The sequence below is a fragment of the Helianthus annuus genome, chromosome 16 (assembly GCF_002127325.2).
Source record: "Helianthus annuus cultivar XRQ/B chromosome 16, HanXRQr2.0-SUNRISE, whole genome shotgun sequence".
Taxonomy (NCBI): Eukaryota; Viridiplantae; Streptophyta; class Magnoliopsida; order Asterales; family Asteraceae; genus Helianthus; species Helianthus annuus.
The window spans coordinates 94,192,352-94,210,601 of record NC_035448.2 but is presented as its reverse complement, the minus strand read 5'-3'; positions in this window follow the sequence as shown (position 1 = coordinate 94,210,601).

Sequence of the window (18,250 nt, the reverse complement as noted above, 5' to 3'; positions counted from 1 at the left end):
TTTCAAGTCGGTGATCGTGTATTACTTAAGGTCTCACCTTGGAAAGGTGTGATCAGATTCGGAAAGAAAGGAAAACTTGCACCTAGATATGTTGGACCATTCAAGATCGTCGAAAGAATCGGTAAGGTAGCCTACAGACTTGAGTTACCTCCTGAACTTGGAAATGTTCATCCAACCTTTCACGTATCCAATCTCAGGAGGTGTTTAGCCGATGAGAACCTCCACATACCGCTTGATGAAATTCGTGTTGATAAAACACTGAAATTTGTTGAGAAACCGGTAGAAATCATGGAACGTGAAGTCAAGTGGCTCAAACGCAAGCGCATTCCTTTGGTCAAGGTTCGTTGGGAATCTAAGCGTGGACCCGAGTTTACTTGGGCACGTGAAGATCAAATGAAGGCAAAATATCCGCATCTGTTTCCACGAGTTTCCTCTAAATAAATTTCGGGACGAAATTTCCACAAGTAGGGGAGACTGTAACATCTGTGCCTGTAATCATTGTGAACAGTTCAATTATCAATAAAATAATGTTATTTGATCCCAATGTTTGTTTCATTGTGTTTTACATTTTTCGTGTTTTGACTTTTGTTCAATTTCAAACTCTACATCGCTTTCTGGAGAGTTATACGTTAACTAGTGCGTAAACGTACTCAGTTTAATGCGACAAATACTCCGGAACATCAACATATACTCAACGTACCTAAAATAACCTTTACATAACTTAGAAATAAGTTTTGAAGGCTTTGGTATAGCAAAAACAAGTTAATTCGCTTATAGGGACTAAACTTGACAAACTGCGAAAGTATGCCAATTTGAACTGTAACGAACATTCCGGAACATGTCCATAAGTTAAACATACCATAAATATCCTTTACATAGCTTAGAAATAGGCTTTGAGAGGTTTGGTATGCTAAAACAAACTTTTGGATCATTCAGGGACTAAAAGTGTCAAAAAGTGCCTAAGTTTGCACTTTCGCGCATAACTTACGTTCTGAATACATCCGGACATCCAAAAATTTATGTAAGCATCCTTATATTATGCCTTAGTGTTTGGCATGAGAAAAATCCATTCGTCGCGTCATTTGGATCGTCTTTCACGCTTATGCGCATTCCGTCGTAATTAAGCGAACATCGCGATCGTACGGCCAAACGAACCGACATCCGACATATTTTTGGGCATGTTTCATGTCCACAATGTTTAGGCATCATTTTAGGGCCTTAAAGATGGCTTTACAGGTCTTAGAAGGGCTGGAAATAGCTTAAACACGCAACAGGGACCAAATGTGTAAATTCTGCAAGTGGTGCAGATCAGAGAGGGCCAGGCGGCCCGCGTGAGTTTTGCCCAAATGTGAGGCGGGCCGCGTGGGGATGTCTGACAGAAAGATTTTGCATTTAATGCAGAATCTGGCCTTTCGTTCGATCAAAGGGCGATGCCTTTTCACCCAAATGAAGGGCCAAGGGCCAAGTTCAGTGTATTTAACCCCTGGACACATGTACGCACGAGATCAAGGCACGATATTCGATAAAACGATCCTAACGGTTCCACATTTCCTATAAATACCCCCCCCCCTTTAGTGTAAAAATCACAAAATCAGATCCTAAAGCTCTAAGTTGAAACCATTGTTTCATACCTGAGCTGTTTGATCTTGATTTGCACTCGGGGACCCTCCGTAAGTCTTCTTTCGCTCTTTTATTCGCTTTTCGAGTCCGAAAGTCAACGTTTAGTTGACTTTCTGCATTGACCAGCTTATGGTCGATGCGAAGTTCATGGAACTTCATAACGTGAGCGTGATCACGATGGTCATGGTCCGTAGTGACCATACCTACTGATTACCCCGTTATCTAGGCTTAGTGACGAGTCGTAGTTTCGGCCAAAATGTGCATTCTTGCATATTTTGTAACCAAACTACTCGTGAGCATCAAAGCCGTTTGTTTTGATGTCAAACCTGTTTTCTAAACTAAGTTAAGCATGTTCTAACATGCTTAGCTCGTCACTTTTAGTTTAGTGCTTATATAGGGTCGTAAGGTAAGCGATCTAAACCATCGCTTATGCTTTCGAACCCGACCCATTTGGTCGATCTTTAGGATCCGACCAAACATATTAGGTGACCATAGCTATAACCTTCCGAGGTTATACCTTGTGGTCGCAATGTTAGGCGTTCCGAACGCGTTCTACGCGAACGACGCGTAAGGTGGCATAAGCTACCTAAACGGGTCGTGATGGACCGTAAGCACTTAGGTTAAGTTTCATTTTAGTATGTAGGCTTTGTTAAACCATATTACACGAGTCTCCATACTCGTTTGGTTTACGAACCCGCGTACTATCCGATCTTCCGATTTGGTCCGGTATATTAACATAGCTACCTATTAGGTGCCGTTGATATTCCGTGACCTCTCGCATTACCTGGTTATTTCACAAGAACAACAAAGCAATCTCAGGTGAGTACATTGAACCCCTCTTTTACTGTTTTCCAAACTGTTTTGGGGTGAAACACATGTGCCTATCTGTTACTTTCATGCTTTCCATGTTTTCACATCGTATATCTGCTATGCTCATTAGTACATTATAGTACATGATTTCATTACATTTTATGCTATGTATGCCCATTGTGTGCGTACTTAGTACATTGATTTACATTACATTTCTGTTGCATATGTTTACTCAGCATATGGACACATTGATTTACATAAACATTTTTGTTGCATATGTTTACTCAGCATATGGACACATTGATTTACATGAACATTTCTGTTGCATATGTTTACTCAGCATATGGACACATTGATTTACATAAACATTTCTGCTGCATATGTTTACTCAGCATATGGGCACATGCCTTCATTTTGTTATGACATTTGGTTTGTTTAACATGGGACAATACATTCATTAACATTAGCTACGCCGTTCGTTAGTAGGTAGTGGTACCATAGGAATTGACAACTCCCATTCCTGAAGTCCTGGGTTTGATAGGACTGGAAGGAATGACCGAATTCGATATACATAACTTAGATAAACCATTAATTTGTTTAAGGGTTTATCGCCGCAGTCTCAAGGCTTGGATGTATGCATAGTTTACAATACCACATAAATGTTAATATCAATAGAGCATGCATTTCCCGCAGAACATAACGCTAATTTAAACCACGTTTTACTTCAACGACTTGTTTTGTGCATATGGTTTAAGTTGATACATTTCGCTTACCATACATGATACATTTTGGGATTACACATTACATGATTTACATTGAACATAAACACGTCGACATTAACATATACATTTGGTGGTTTACACTTGAGCATAAACACTTGACATGGATTACAATAACACTTGACATTTGGTTTACACATGAACAATTTACATGGTGGATTGGTTTGGGTAAATGATTCAAGTAACGGGGCGTATGTAATATGATACAAACATGGTGGATACGCCGCTGGTACTTCCTATATATAAATGTTTGTATAATATTACATATCGTGGCGTTATCTAAGTCATTTCAGTTTAGACACATTACACTTTACATAAGTAACATATTCTTCACAAGACATTATTTTCACAAACAACTTATCTTATTCAACTCATTTTACTTGGTTATTCGTTTAACCTTGCACTTATCTATACATATCGTTTGATGTTATCGTTTTTCAAATGATTTACAAAGCAAAACAAATTACAAGGTTCATGACTGACTGTTATTAAACATTCTTTAAAACTCAAGTCATGAACCCCATTTTTACAAAACCTATGTATCTCACAGGCATTTTTATGCTGACGTACCTACTTTCACATGTGTTTTCAGGAGCTACTCCATAGGACGATGATCATGATTCTAGGGCGGACCTGTGCCTTAGAGCCTAAAAATGAAGTTTGAACTAGCTTAATTATGTTTTGAATATCCGTACTCTCTTTCCAAGACAATGTAACACCTTTGTTTATAAATAAAATACAACTTGTATGCCATGGTCATGAAACAATTTAATTCTGTCCACAACACTCCCCGGCGTTTCCGCCGCGGTTGCATGTTATACGCGGCCGGAGTGTGACAGGGTAGTCTCCAGTTGTTCGTTTGGTTACCGATTCGTTAAGGTGCTTAATTGCGCAGTTTAGTGTGTCACACTTAATGGTTCAGACCTCTTACTGGTTCAGCACTTAATGGTTCAGACTGTTTGTATCGTGATCAGATGTCTGAATGGTTCAGATATTTGCCTCTGAATGGTTAAGTATTATACAGAGTCTGAATGGTTAAGACCTCTAATCTGAATTGGTCAGACATTTGCCTCCGAAGGGTTAAGCATTATACTGCCTCATAGTTCAGACCTCTTACTGGTTCAACACTTAACCATTCAGAAGTTGCCAAACAACCCCTATATTTTTATTTTATGTTGTTTTGTGGTTGTACATTGTTCACATTCGTTTTCCTTTTATAAATTATAGAATGGTGCTTTTGTTTGTAATGTTGTTTAGATATGTGTCCACTTAATATGAGTGTTTGGGATTGCTTATTATGAGCTTCCTTTAACTTTTTCACTTCTTAAAAGTTAATAAATCATTTTTGTAGTGTATGGATAATGTATTGAGAATGAGTTTTTGTGGTTTAAAAAGAAGAAAAGGACTTTAGTTAGATGGTTGTGACTTTTTTCAAAAATGAGAAAAAAAGAAAAGGAGAACCAATCCCGAACACCCTCAATATAGATTATCTTTGTTTGTTTTCGCTATTAGTGTAACCCGTCCACCAGACAAGTATTAAACTAGTTACGATATATATGTTGCTAGTGGCAAATCCAAGATCTTCTGTCAGGGGTGCAAGAAACAAGTTCATTAAAATGGGTCAAACGGGTTGTCAAAAACATTCGTTGCTTTGCAAATATGTTCCATTTGCATTTATAATCACTAAACCTGAATGGTTTGAATAAATATAAATTCGCTAACCATTTTATTAACGCTAATAACCGCTATAAAAAGGCTTTTTTATATTAGTTAATAAAATAATGATTTTTTATAGTATAATGTTTATAAGCTAGGAGTTGGCTATAAAGTCCAAGTTTCCTATAAAGTGTAAAAAATCATAAAACACACCCAAAACCCACACATAACAAAATGAAGATTACTAAAACATCATATATGTGTGTTGTGTTTTGGATGATAAGGCTCTGATTATCGAATGACAAACATTATCGTGTTTTATATTGATTAGCATATTGTTTTTTATATTTATAGTTCTACGATTGTGTGTTTGAGGTTTTTATGGACTATGATGGTTTAAATATGGTGTTATAGTAATCTTCATTTTGTGAGTTCTAAATGTATTTTATTGCTGAAATTATAGTATTTTAAGACTTTTTATACTTTTTATAAAATTTGAACCTTATAACCGAACCACACCTATCTTTATATATGAAGTATACAAAAGCTAATTGAGATATCAGGTTAAATGGAAAATGTTAAAAGATGTGCATTTTCCTCTTTTATATGTTTCAGTCATATCTATTGTCACACTTTCATCGTATCATTAAATTGAATCAATCAATGGTTTAAAATTCTTTTGCTCGAAAAAATCATATGCTTCCTCTCATTATATATGTATGTGCGTGAATAACTTAAAATGCATCATTCATCGTTCTGTTGTCTTAATAATCATTAGTGTTTTTTTTAAAGGCTAAAATCACACAATATCATTTTCGCTCTGCTTATATATATATTTTTTTGCTTCCTTAGATAGCCTACGCATTAACCTTATACAGTGCCTATATTTTTACCACGCATGTGTGCCGTCCTCTAAATTCGTATTTTATTGCTCCTCTTCAACTTTTAACCTTCACTTGGTTATCGTTTAATATGATGGTGTTAATGGCGATTGTTCTTAGATTGCGATAACCATATTATGATTTGTCGTCAATAGGACAGTGGGCAGGTAATGTTATATTGAATATCAGATTCACAAATTGAAGAACAATGTATTTATCTGCTTTTCACCTTCACTTGGTTATTGTTTAATACAAAGATATTTATGGCAACTGTTGTTCGATTGCGATAACCATATTGTGATTTTCCGTCCATAGGACGGTGGTCAAGTAATGTAATTTTGAATATTAGATTCGCAAATTGAAGAATAATGTGTTTATGTGTGTGTGTTTTCCAGTGTTTATAGCTTAGGGTTGTTTCTTCTCGATTATGACATTGTTGTTGGACTGTTAAACCGATTGTATCAGTGCGTTAAAATAAATTATCAATTGTATGTTTTTTGTTGTAGGTTGAATTTGGGGTTATATTACCTAAGTACCGTTGAAGATTTTATGCAGCATACAAATTCATGTAGTTGATGTGGGTCAATGAGTGTAGTGAAATTGTTCTGAACTTAAAAAATACAGTTTTTTTCTTTCTAAATAGTTATAATTTATATACTTTTTAATTTAAAATCTTATGAAATTTTTTTAGCACTATATTGTTAACGACATATATTATAATTATAATAAATTTAAAATATAAAGTATTACTAAAAGTGTTGTGTGATACTAACGTTAGTATCAAAGGCCATTTGATTCATCGGTAACACATGGCTTTTCTTATGGAGCATGGGTTGGAGGCTAGCCTCTAGAAGTCTAAGTTGAGCCTGGGGATTTTCGCAATTGTGGGTTTCCTCTTGAGCATGTTTTTTTTTTTTTTGAACGGTTAATTTCTTTATCTCTTGTTGTCTGTGAGGAATTTAAGACATTCCCCTTCTCAACCTAGGTGTTTTTTTTTTTTTGAACGGCCAACAAACATTATTATTAAACAACAATTCGGTCAACCACAGCGTTAAACCGAAATAGTTACAACCACCAAAGAGAAACACAACACAAAAAAAAAACGCCATTACACGCCCATTGCTAATAAATCAAAATTACACCAATCCACCCACGTTAGAGCCGCGCACTTGGCCCTGTTCTTAATCCACAAGAAGCTTTGCGCTTTTATCTCCTCCTTTATCCTCCAAAGGTTTGCCTGCTTACGCCTGAACACGGCCTCGTTCCGAGTTTTCCACATCACCCAAATGACTGTTTGAATGATCGACCAAATAACTCTACGCCACTTCACAGACCCTTGGAAACCATTGTGAATATTAATCAAGTCTTTTATTTCTAGAATGAAGAAAGATGGTAATCTGCACCATGACACCACAAATTCCCAAACCTTCTGTGTTAAATGGCAATCCACAAACAGATGAGAAGTGGACTCATTTACTTCATCACACAACTTACACCTCTCGTTCGTAACCGTAATATTTCTGCGGATCAAATTTTCTACAGTGGGAAGGCGATTTAAAGCGAGTCTCCATACTACAAAATTAACTTTAAGTGGAACCCAACCAATCCACTGATAGTTAATTCCCAAATCAGAAAACGATGCCCTCTCAACCAAACGCCTGAAACTGCCCACCGAAAAGGTCCGAGACGAATCCGAGTTCCACACCCAAGTGTCATCCCCGACCCCAAACCCGAAAGACAAGACTGCAGCAGACAAGTTGTGTAGTTCCGCAGCTTCTGCTGGGCTAAAATGATGCCGAGTCCGGCTGAACACAAGCGTAACCACGTTGTCCACCATCTTCACCCGGTCCGAAACAAGAGCCATCTTATGTCTTTCGAGCGAAAAAAGAAGAGGGTACCTGCTGTACAACGGTTCTTCAAAAAGCCAACGTTCCTTCCAGAACGCAATCATGCTGTTGCAACCTGGAATGCCCCGAAATAGGCTGGAAATAAATATACCAATAGATTCGAGATCGTTCGAAATTGTGACCACTTGCTTCCAAGGTCCCGGAGCGGATAGTTTAACAGGAATGAAGTTCCATGCTCTAGCATTATTATGAAGACACCAAATGACTTTCCTCCATAAGCTATTCCGGTCCACTTTGAAGCGCCACCACCACTTTGCCAACATCGCCACATTTGCATCCCGAAGCGACCCAAAACCCAAACCTCCATACTCCTTAGGCGCCATGATATTATTCCACGCCACCCAATTTGTTTTATTTTGATCCATTGACGACCCCAATATGAAATCTCTACGAAGCTTTTCCAATTGTTTAATCACATTACAAGGGGCTTTAAACAATGAAAAATAATAAGTAGGGAGGGCGTTTAAAACCGACTTCACCAACGTAATGCGGCCACCAAAGGAAAGAGTGTTCGCCTTCCAAACCGCTAACCGCTTCTTAAACACGTTTACCACCGGATCCCAATTTTTAATTAAATTCATGTTGGCTCCCACTTGAAGACCCAAATGTTTAAAAGGGAAGGTACCCGGTTTACATCTAAGCATATTAGCCATTAATGATATTTGTGCATGATCCACCCCAACCCCAAAAATGATACTTTTCTCCAAATTTACCCTTAAGCCCGAAGATAAGTAGAAGCAACGCAATATTCTATTCAAATTTAGGGCGTTTTGAGTCGACCATTCCCCCAAGAACACAACATCATCCGCATATAAGAAGTGAGATAGAACGGGGCCGTGTGTTGGAATTTGGATACCTTTGAACAAACCAATAGAGCATGCCTTCTTCATCACTTCGGTTAGAGCTTCCATGACAATGATGAAAAGAAAAGGCGACAAAGGGTCACCTTGCCTCAAGCCCCTATGACATAGAAACTCTTGCGTCGGCGACCCGTTGACGAGAACCGAAGCCTTTGCGGATGATAGAATTGCCATGATCCACGATCTGCATTTCAAAGGAAAGTTCATTTGCGTCAAGATCGAATTGAGGAAGCCCCAATGCAACGAGTCATACGCCTTTTCAATATCGACCTTGAAAATAAGCCCCTTCCTTTTGCTCTGTTTCATCCATGGGATCACCTCATTAAGTATTAAAGGCCCGTCTAGGATACTCCTATTTGAGAGAAAACCCGTTTGCTCCTCCGAGATAAGGCCCTTTATCACCGACTTCAATCTATTAACCAACACTTTCGAGATGACCTTATTAATACACCCAATCAAGCTAATGGGTCTATATTCCGCAAGGCCCCCGGGATCACTACGTTTTGGGATCAATGCGATAAAAGAAGATGTACACCTGTAACACCTCGAAAATTCCTGTCCAATTGAATAAAGACACGTGTCCTCCGTGACAGACATGTCAGAAAAACCGGATTTAATAAAGAGATATGTGGTAGGATTTCTAATAAAAAGGGGCGTCATGTTATTTAAAATACCTCTGAACAACCCAAGGGCGACACGTTATTAAATCACCTCTGAGCGACCCAAATTTTATAAATCCCAAGATCCTTAAATCAATTGATGGTCATCTCATTCGATAACCGGTTGCTCTTGAATAAATAAAGTTTTATCTTTATTAAGGGCCATGGAATTATAGGTTGTTACTACTCCTAAATTTAATAAAATTCTTATGAATAAGAATTGTTATAAGCTTGGCCAATTTCTATAAAATTCCAAAACTCATTTCTTTGAACCTCCGTCAAAATACAAGTCCTTTATTGAGTTGATATGAATGGGAACATGTAAGAAGAAGTAAGACATGCAATGGCTGGCCTTGAAGGTCCCACATCTGAAAAGAGGCAGCATGTTTCGGGTTTTTGTGGTTGCATGGTCAAGACTTAAAAGTTTGCAAACTTTTGTCTTCTGGCCATCGCTTACGGACCGCAAGGCCCTTGGCTTACGGTCCGTAAGCAGGGTACCTGGGAATGTTCCGCATGGATCGGTTACGGACCGCAAAGCCTTAAGCTTACGGTCCGTAAGGTGGGCACCTGAACCATGTTTCAGTAAAGTCTGTTACGGACCGCAAATCTTGTAGCATACGGTCCGCAAGAGGTCCTTACGGACTGTAAGGCCTCAAGCTTACGGTCCGTAAGACCGTCGCTGGCAGTATGTTTTGGACAGCTGCCTGTCCAGCCCTTTAACCGACTTAAAACGTAAATTTCCGATTCTATGGGCTTCCTAGGCAGTATTTAGACCCTTAGGGACATCTGGGATGATCTTGTAACTACCCTAGACTTGCTTGTCAAGATCTTGGAGCTTCTAGTTCACTATATAAAGAGCTTGAAGTGTGACCATATGAACTTGCTCATTTGGAAACTTTGGCTAAAAGCTCTCTGGAACTCCTCTGGTCACCAACACATTTTCTTAGGCTCTCTAATCCATCTTAGGACCATTGTAAGTGTCCTTAACCATCTTTAATCCTTTCTAGCTTAGTTAATTAAGTAAAAGTCAAACCGTCGTAATTAAGGTTTGACTTCGTGATTAAGCATAATGTGCTTTGTCTAATCACGAATTAAAGATACTTTTAGGAAGGTAATTAAGTGGGTAACAAACCCTTAAAAGGGTGTTTCCAGATTCCCACTCTAAGCATGCTAATTGTCGAGTCAAAGCTAATTATAAAAAGTCAACAGAATGCTAAATTTCAAATTAACGCATAATTAGCAATGTAGGTTGTATGTAACCTGTTTGAACATTAATATAACTTGGTAATAAGTATAAGAACATGTTCCAACATGTTCAACTCGACAATTTTCTGTTTAGACCCGGTTCGGAACCGAAAGTCGCATAGTTTGACTTTCGCTTTGACTTTCAGTTCTGACCCGTTTTAGTCAAGATTAAAAATACCTTAGAACTTCTTTTGAACCTATTAACATGTTAGTATGTCCTCCTGTGATTATACAATGTGGTTCATTAGATATCTTGTTCATATGCATGTTTCCATTAAATGCCCATATGTTGACCATTATGCCCGAATGTCCAAAAATTATAATTTTTGAAAATGTAAAAGGGTAGACACCTTTGTTACTGAAATATAAAGTTGTCCCCAAAATTTGACATCAGTTTGAGGTCTAGATTAAGAGTTATGCTCGTTAGCGTAATTAGAAGCTTTCTTAATAAATAATTAGCGTATTCAACGCATAACCTATCTAAACCCGAATTTTATACCAAAACTTTACACCCACTGTTATATAATAATATTTTGGGAATTCTAAAGATTTTTATTCATTTTTAGGCTGAGCATAACTAGAAGTTCTAAGCTTATTTCGGCTTATGCCGGTTTTACCCTTTACGGTCATAAAATGAGTTTTACATAACCTTTTGACCCCAAACCTTTTCCTACTGATTTGTTATATTAAATATGATATTTTGAGCCTTCTGGAAATATAAAAATATCAGCTTTCCTTTTAAAACCCGGAAATGGCTCCAAATCGCCTTTTTAGGCATTTTTACGACATAGTATATGTCAGAACGAGTTTATATATAAAAGGTCTAATACCTACTGATATATTTTATAAAAATATATATTATAACAGTAGACTAAAGTTGGAAACTCAGATTTTCCGTTTTTACCCTTTTAGCCTATGTAAAATTACCAAAATGCCCTTATGAGGCGTAATTGGCGTATAAAAACATTTGGGGCATATTTGGACATACCTTACTGATATTACAATATATTTGGTGCATATAATCTCAGGAAAACTTGCATATGACTTATGTGGTTACTCGTTACGTACTTTCGCGTTCGGATCGGCTTATGTGACTAGTTCACGCATATTAGCCGAAACGGGTCAAACCATATCATCTAAGTCTCAAAATTCAGAATGTGTTTAGTTTACCCATAGTATACAAGTATCCAAGCTTGTAGGGTCTAAATCACATTCCTTCCCGGTTTTCGCACTCCTCGCGATTAAACCATATTTATTCTTCGAAACTAACCGGTCTAAGCTTAGGCTACGTTAAAAGACCCGTTAGGATTCTAATAGGCTATTATAACCTTCGTTCCAGAATAGGAGCCCAGTAAAAGACACGTGCATTTTTGAAATTGTGGTTATACTTGCTCAGGTAAATACTTTTAACTTATTTTCCCTTATACGGACTTGGGGGTACGGTATATAAAATACCGCTTGGTCGGGCGATTGACCCCATCTCATTAGTAGTTGGGTATTATCAATGGGACCCGTTTAAAAACTTGGTGTTGTTTGTTTTTATGCCTTTGGGAGCTTAATGACCATGTCCCGGATATCCTTGGCATCATTTTTGGCCACGACCTTGACACCCGGGTGTAGGCGTACACCCGGTATTATGTCCATTATTTTTAAGGTATTAACATTGGCTTCCCGCCGCGGACTTATACCAAGTGGTGTGTCATTTAACCTTAAACCCGATACGACTCGGGCGACTGAACGGTTAACAAACATGTAAATCTTTTACAAGTTTAACTCTGATTAATTATTCCCAAGTTATAAAATGTTTTGTGCCTTGTGCATTTAAAACCAATTTTTAAATATTTTCAAAATGAGTCAGTTAAATTGTATTTACCAGTGCAAACTGACGTATTTTCCCCAAAAAGATTAAGTGCAGGTGCTATACGCAATAGGCTGGTTTCTCCTTAGCATCGTAGAGTCTCGCAAGCTTTTGGGATGCATATATCTGTTGAACAATTTCTTTCTTTTTCTTCGATCCGCCTGTGGATCTATTTTGACTGGTTGTGATACTTGATATTACAATTAATAGTTGAAATAAATCTATTTTCATTTGCTTCCGCTGTGCATTATAATTTGTGTTGTTTGACATATGATGATATCAACTACGTCACGTAATCCCCCACCGGGCCCACCGGTGACACGTGGAAATTAGGGGTGTGACAGGTTGGTATCAGAGCCAACACTGAGTGAATTAAACACTAGCCTTTTGTGTTTAATCTCAGTGCACAAATTGCACATTCTTCGAGTTCCAAGTCTAGACATTGAACATAGGGCAAACTCTGCTTTGTTTTATTTTGAATCTTTTATTATATTGTTGTTGTTGTCTGATTATCGTATGCAGGTCATCATGCCACCCAGATTTCTTCGCGGTAGAGGCAAAGGACCCGTGTCAGGACATGATCACGAGGCCGGGCCGTCGCATCGACGTACCCCTTCCATCACCATGAGCACCAGCCCGCAAGAGCCATGGAGGCTCTGTGTCGAACCCGGAAGGCGATCAGTATCCCTTAGCTCCTCTCCTTCGTACCAACACTCTTTTGGGCCCCATTCTGAAAACGAGCCCAACAACCAGCCGCCAGCTTTCATACCTCTTCAGAGATCCAACTCTCATCACTCTTTTGGCGACCCAACACCTGTTTTTCAAAGCCGATTTAACCCGGCTAACCTTCTGCCAGAACCCGTGGGTTTTAACCCACTTGGACCGGAAGACCACTTCTCCGGGGATAACGATATGGACGAGGATACTGACCCTATGGAGCCTGCTACGGGGACGCCCAACCACCCGATAGAGATATCTGACGGATCATCTTTCCACGGATCGCCTTATCGCGGTCCAGACAGCTACGAGGAGAGATTCCGGAACATTGACTGGTACTTCACACCGTCTGAACACTCCCATCATCAGCAGCAACAGGATCCTTCGGTGGGTCATCAATTTGTGGCAGTCACGCCGCCGCCACCACCGCCAGTAGAGCAGCAGCCGCCTCCGGAGCCACCGAGGCGAAGAAGGTCGAACGCACGGATGTCCGTGCGAGGTGGAGTTCGGATTAGTACTCCCCAGCCATCAAGTGGCAGCCATTATCCGCCACTTCAGGAGGAAGAGGACCCATATAATGGTGGTCCGTCAAGCCCTATACCAGATGTTAACTCAGTACCTATGGTACCACCTTTGGGTTTCGATAACCCGATTCCTGCGTATGCTGGGTCAGCAGCATACAACCCATTCGAGCAGCCGGCGCACACCCACTACAACTACAACTACGGTTATGCGGAGGTAGATCCGTACCAAGTAGCTCGGGACTACAATGCCCTTCATCCTGAAGGACCATATGGAGGGCCTTGGACTACTGGTTACCCGACTTATGGGTACCAGCATCAGCCACCTCCTCCACCGGTGTATCAGCCGCCACAGCCACAGATTCAGCAGGAAGTCCTTGAGAGGCTAAACCAAGTTGAACAAGAAGTTCGTGAAGACCGCAGAGAGCGGCAAGGTTTCTTCAAAGGGCTGTCAGACTTGCTTAAGGGGAAGTCGAAAAGGAGGGGTCATTGAAAACCCTGATTATTTTATTTATGTTGTCATTCACTCCCTGCGTGGACTTGTGATTCCAGTATTCAGCTCCTACGTGAGCATGAGGGTTGTATTCCGCTCCTGCGTGAGCAAGTTTGGTTAGTTAACCCCTGCGTGGGTTTGTTCTTGTTTCCCGCCCCTGCGTGGGCATTTTTATTTATTTTTAGTAGAAGTCCCGTTTGGGCAATTATTGTACTGTTTTAAAACAATTGATGAGATGTTTTAATTAAGTTTTTCATTTTATTGCATGCATAAATTATGAAAATAAATGAAATATTTAAAAGGATCTGCCATTATAATTAATTGGTAAAATCTAAAGTGAACCAAGACCTAGCTTTATAAAACAAGGCCAAGATGGTAGTTCCGTAATTAGGATAAGATCCATAACTACCATCTCAATTTAGGACTATTCTGCGTTAATTACTAAAAGAATCTTAGAGGTAAAACCTAGCCTTTGTGTTATTCAAACCTGGCCAAGATGGTATAACCCACATAATAGATTCCAATTATTAACATCTAGTATGTTAATGCTCTTGGCAAAACTGTGAATCAGTAAAGTCACACAGGCCATGTATAATTGGGTTAGTTTTAAAATTCCTGATGTGTGTAAAATGCAACATATAAAACACATCAATTAAGGCATAAAACTAACCCTTTTTAAGTACTAATGTTGGAAAAAGAGTGTTTTTGTCTTCCTTTTGTATTTTCAGGATGAAATGAGCTCAAAATCACAAAAGAAGCAAAAAGACCACTAATTCTACCATAAATACAAGAAAAGGAACAAAAGTAAACGGCCCGGACCCTCAACGGCATCTCCCAAGACAAAGAGAAGAGAACAGAAGTCTGAACACGCCCCGTGTCCAGCGAACACGGGGGCGTGCCCAGGAAGCAGCAGAAAAGACAAACCAGTAGAAGCTTCCATTGCTCACCACGGGGCCGTGCCCAGCGGACACGGGGGCGTGTTGAAAGTACAGCAGGCGCATTAATTGTAATTCGCAATTACAATTAATGAAGAGAGAGAATGTCAGACGGGCACGGGGCCATGTCCAGCGGACACGGGGCCGTGTCCAGCGTTCTGTTCAGCCTATAAATAGAGGAGCTTGGTTTCATTCTCTCTCATCCCTTGGCACACCACCTCTCTCACACTTCATCCACCACCCATCACCACCATAACACCATCATCCACCACCATCATCCATTGTCCATCATAGAGTGTGTGAGTCGTCTCGGGATCCAAGATTGATCGTAAGAGTTCTTGACAATCAAGGCCATGTTTGCCTAAGTCTCTTACATCACTTGGTGAAGACAAGTGTTTAGTATAATACTTTTTATTTTTAATCTTTTGCACTTTTTATTTGGTTTTGTATTAATGACTTTAATAACTAGTTACTTATGTTGAAGGTGATCTTTCCTTATCGTTTGTCCGTGGTGTCTTGGCATTATTTTACTGTCTATATAAAATAAAAGATTTTCACCATTCATATCTCCACGGTCTATATGGAGGTATGTTGGCTACCTGGTCGGGGGTTAAGGGAACGGTTTGGTAAAGGTCTTGCCCTTGTTCAGCGTTTAGAGGTCCTGCTTGGGACCTGGGTCAAATTTAGTAGGATCTCCTTCAATGCCCATAGGTATTGGATGGCGGGGATCCAAACTCTTTGACCCCCTCATAAGCTAACTACTATTAATACTATAACCCGGCTATTTAGGACTGTATCCCTGCTGACTCAGACTGTAACATTTGTGCTTGTAATCATCATGAACAGTTCTATTATCAATAAAATAATGTAAGTTGATCCCAATGTTTGTTTCATTGTGTTTTACATTTTTCATGTTTTGACTTTTATTCAATTCCAAACTCTACATCGCTTTCTGGAGAGTTATACGCTAACTAGTGCGTAAACGTACTCAGTTTAATGCGACAAATACTCCGGAACATCAACATATACTCAACATACCTTAAATAACCTTTACATAACTTAGAAATAAGTTTTGAAGGCTTTGGTATAGCAAAAACAAGTTAATTCGCTTACAGGGACTAAACTTGACAAACTACGAAAGTATGCCAATTTGAACTGTAACGAACATTCCGGAACATGTCCATAAGTTAAACATACCATAAATATCCTTTACATAGCTTAGAAATAGGCTTTGAGAGGTTTGGTATGCTAAAACAAACTTTTGGATCATTCAGGGACTAAAAGTGTCAAAAAGTGCCTAAGTTTGCATTTTTGCGCATAACTTACGTTCTGAATACATCCGGACATCCAAAAATTTATGTAAGCATCCTTATATTATGCCTTAATGTTTGGCATGAGAAAAATCCATTCGTCGCGTCATTTGGATCGTCTTTCGCGCTTATGCACATTCCGTCGTAATTAAGCGAACATCGCGATCGTACGGCCAAACGAACCGACATCCGACATATTTTTGGGCATGTTTCATGTCCACAATGTTTAGGCATCATGTTTGGGCCTTAAAGGTGACTTTACAGGTCTTAAAGGGGCTGGAAATAGCTTAAAAACGCAACAGGGGCTGAATACGTAAATTCTGCAAGTGGTGCAGATCAGACGGGGCTAGGCGACCCGCGTAAGACCTGCACCCACTTTCACGCGGGCCGCGTGAACATGTCTGACAGCAGATTCTGCATTTAATGCAGAATCTGGCCTTTCGTTCGATCAAAGGGCGATGCTTTTTCACCCAAATGAAGGGCCAAGGGTCAGATTCACTGAATCTAACCCCTGGACACGTGTACGCACGAGATCAAAGCACGTTATTCGATAAAACGATCCTAACGGTTCCACTTTTCCTATAAATACCCCCCCCCCTTTTGTGTAAAAAACCCACAAATCAGATCTAAATGCTCTAAGTTGATGCTTTTGCTTCATACCTAAGCTATTGGATCTTGATTAGCACTCGGGGACCCTCCGTAAGTCTTCTTTCGCTCTTTTATTCGCTTTTCGAGTCCGAAAGTCAACGTTTTGTTGACTTTCTGCATTGACCAGCTTATGGTCGATGCGAAGTTCATGGAACTTCATAACGTGAGCGTGATCACGATGGTTATGGTCCATAGTGACCATACCTACTGATCACCACGCTATCTAGGCTCGGTGACGAGTCGTAGTTTCGGCCAAAATGTGCATTCTTGCATATTTTGTAACCAAACTACTCGTGGGCATCAAAGCCGTTTGTTTTGATGTCAAACCTGTTTCTAAACTTAGTTAAGCATGTTCTAACATGCTTAGCTCGTCACTTTTAGTTTAGTGCTTATATAGGGCCGTAAGGTAAGCGATCTAAACCATCGCTTATACTTTCGAACCCGACCCATTTGGTCGGTCACTAGGACCTGACCAAACACATTAGGTGACCATAGCTATAACCTTCCGAGGTTACACCTTGTGGTCACGATGTTAGGCGTTCCAGACGCGTTCTACGCGAACGACGCGTAAGGTGGCATAAGCTACCTAAACGGGTCGTGATGGACCGTAAGCACCTAGGTTAAGTTTCATTTTAGTATGTAGGCTTTGTTAAACCATATCACACGAGTCTCCATACTCGTTTGGTTTTCGAACCCGCGTACTGTCCGATCCTTCCGATTTGGTCCGGTATATTAACATAAGCTACCTATTAGGTGCCGTTGATATTCCGTGATCTTTAGCACTATTTGGTTATTATACAAGGAACTCAAAGCAATCTCAGGTGAGTACATTGAACCCCTCTTTTACTGTTTTCCAAACTGTTTTGGGGTGAAACACATGTGCCTATCTGTTACTTTCATGTTTTCCATGTTTTCACATCATATATCTGCTATGCTCATTAGTACATTATAGTACATGATTTCATCACATTTCATGCTAAGTATGCCCATTGTGTGCGTACTTAGTGCATTGATTTACATTACATTTTCTGTTGCATATGTTTACTCAGCATATGGACACATTGATTTACATGAACATTTCTGTTGCATATGTTTACTCAGCATATGGACACATTGATTTACATAAACATTTCTGTTGCATATGTTTACTCAGCATATGGACACATTGATTTACATAAACATTTCTGTTGCATATGTTTACTCAGCATATGGACACATTGATTTACATGAACATTTCTGTTGCATATGTTTACTCAGCATATGGACACATTGATTTACATAAACATTTCTGCTGCATATGTTTACTCAGCATATGGGCACATGCCTTCATTTTGTTATGACATTTGGTTTG